The sequence below is a fragment of the Saccopteryx leptura genome, chromosome 2 (assembly GCF_036850995.1).
Source record: "Saccopteryx leptura isolate mSacLep1 chromosome 2, mSacLep1_pri_phased_curated, whole genome shotgun sequence".
Lineage (NCBI taxonomy): Eukaryota > Metazoa > Chordata > Mammalia > Chiroptera > Emballonuridae > Saccopteryx > Saccopteryx leptura.
Window position 1 is genome coordinate 289,876,690 of NC_089504.1, and position 3,283 is coordinate 289,879,972.

The window sequence follows — 3,283 nt, forward strand, 5'->3', positions numbered from 1 at the left end:
CAAAATAGATTTTAATACAAACACTATAGTAAGGGATAAAGAAAGTCACTACATAATGATAAAGGGAGCAATCCAACAGGAGGATATAACCATTGTAAATATCTATGTACCTAATATAGGAGCACCTAAATATATAAAGCAGATTTTTATGGACATAAAGGGCAAGATCAACAGTAATACTATAATAGTAGGGAATTTAAATACTCCAATAACATCACTAGATAGATCCTCAAGAAAGAAAATTAACAAAGAAACAGTGACCTTAAATGGCACACTAGATCAACTGGATTTAATTGATATCTTCAGAACCTTTCACCCAAAGCAGCAGAATATATCATACATTCTTTCAAGTGCTCATGGTACAGTCTCTAGGATAGACCACACGTTAGGACACAAAACAAGTCTCAATAAATTTAAGAAGATTGAAATCGTATCAAGCATCTTCTCTGGTCACAATGGCATGAAACTAGAAATCAATTACAATAGAAAAACTGAAAAACACTCAAACACTTGGAAACTAAATAGCATATTATTAAATAATGAATGAGTTAACAATGAAATCAAGGAAGAAATTTAAAACTTTTTTGAAGCAAATGAAAATGAACATATAACAACTCAAAATTTATGGGACACAACAAAAGCAGTCCTGAGGGGGAAGTTCATAGCATTAAAAGCATACCTTAAGAAGTTAAAAAAAAGCTCAAATAAACAACGTAACCTGGCATCTAAAATAACTAAGAAAAGAACAACAAATAAAGCCTAGAGGAAGTACTGCATAAGGAAGGAAATAATAAAGATCAGAGTGGAAAAAAATGACATTGAGGCTAAAAAAAAAAAAAATACAGAAGATCAATGAAACCAAGAGCTGCTTTTTTGAAAAGATAAACAAAAATTGGTGAACCTTTAACCAGACTCACCAAGAAAAAAAGAGAAAAAACTTAAATAAATAAATTTAGAAATGAAAGAGAAGTAACAACTGACACAGCAGAAATATATACAAATGATTTTAAGAAAATAATATGAAGATCTGTATGCCAAAAAATTGGACAACCTAGGTGAAATGGATAAATTCTTAGACACATATAATCTTTCAAAACTCAATCTAAATGAATTAGAAAATCTAAACAGACTGATTACAGCAAATGAAATTGAAACAGTTATCAAAATACTCCCAAGAAACAAAAGTCCTGGGCCAGATGGCTTTACAGGTTAATTTTACCAAATATTCAAAGAACTAACACCTATCCTTCTCAAGCTATTTCAAAAAATTCAAGAGAAAGGAAGACTTCCAAGTTCCTTTTATGAGGCAAGCATAATCCTCATTCTAAAACCAGGTAAAGACACTACAAAGAAAGAAAACCATAGGCCAATATCCCTGATCAACTTAGATGCTAAAATTCTCAACAAAATATTAGCAAACCAGATCCAGCAATCCATGAAAAAAAATCATACATCATGATCAAGTAAGATTTTTTCTGGGGGGAGGCAAGGCTGGTATAATATTCACAAATCAATCCATGTGATTCATCACATAAACAAAAGTAAGAATAAAACTGATGTGATAATATCAATAGATGCAGAAAAAGCATTTGATAAAATCCAGCACTCATTTATGATCAAAACTCTCAGCAAAGTGGGAATACAGGGAACATACCTCAACATGATAAAGGCCATTTATGACAAACCCACAGTCAACATTATATTCAATGGGCAAAAATTTAAAACAATCCCCTTAAGATCAGGAACAAGGCAGGGGTGCCCCTTTCATCACTCTTATTCAACATAGTTCTGGAAGTCCTAGCCACAGCAATCAGAAAACAAAAAATAAAAGGCATCCAAATTAGAAAAGAAGAAGTAAAACTATCATTATTTGCTGATGACATGACACTGTACATAGAAAACCCTAAAGTCTTAGTCAACAAACTACTAGACCTAATAAAATTAATTTGGCAAGGTGGCAGGATATAAAATTAATATTCAGAAATCAGAGGCATTTTTATACACCACCAATGAACTGTCTGAAAGAGAAATTAAGGAAACAATTCCCTTCACTACTGCAACAACAACAAAAAAATAAAGTACCTAGGAGTAAATTTATCCAAGGATATAAAGGACTTGTACTCAGAAATTTATAAAATTCTGATAAAAGAAATCAAGGAAGATACAAACAAGTGGAAGCACATACAGTGTTCATGTATAGGAAGAGTAAACATCATTAAGATGTCTATATTACCCAAAGCAATCTATAAATTTAATGAAATTTCTATTAAAATATCAATGGCATATATCTAAGATATAGGACAAATATTCCAAAAATTTATATGGAACCAAAAAGAACACAAAAAGCCTCAGCAATCTTGAAAAAGAAGAACAAACTAGCCTAACTGTTCCCCATCCTGTCTTTCTTTTCCCACAGAAAAAACAGTAAAGATGGTAGCCTATATTTTTCCCTCATTCCTGCTGCTGCCTCCAAAAACCTGGTGCTTCCACAAGTGGCCCTATGCAGTATGGCATATCTCCTACTCTTAAGAAATGTTAAGTAATAAATTCTTACAGTTGCAATGGCCTCTCCGTATTTTCACCTTTATAAAAAAATTAAGATTCAGGCACAGATTAACTGAAAGCTCCTTGTTCACAATAAGAAACTGTCTTCTGTTAGGTCTTTAGTAATCAAATATTTATTTAGCTAATGCATAAATTTTAGTTTCCTACTTAAGATGATTTTGATGCTACTGGTGCTAGTGACAATAAAGATGATGATGTTAACATAATGACAAAGATATATGATGGAATTTCTGGATCATCTTCTGAAACCTCATGAGAACCAGTGACTGCTTGGCATGCTCACATCAATCACCATCATCTGCAAATGCTGTGATGGAGGAAAATGAAATAGCCTTGGCCATGTGCCCTAAACCCTTCTCCCCACTCTTTCTCTCTTTCTTCCTCTTGCTTCCCAATGTATGACATTTCATACCACAGTTTATTTATGCATCTATAAGGTAGTTATCTTATGCCCTATAAGATAGTTACCAAATGTTCATAAAAATAGAAGTCCATGAGCATATGTACAAATATGTTTCTAGGGAAGATAACACCAATGAAGCTATTTGGACATAGACTATTAACTTTTAGCTTTAATTGAATATGCAAATTGACCACTAAATGATCATACCAATTTACACTCCCAATAAGAGTCTGAGAGAATAATATTTTTCCTATCCTGGTCTACACATTATTATCCATTTAAAAGTTTTGCCAATTGGATGACTGAAAGGGTCAT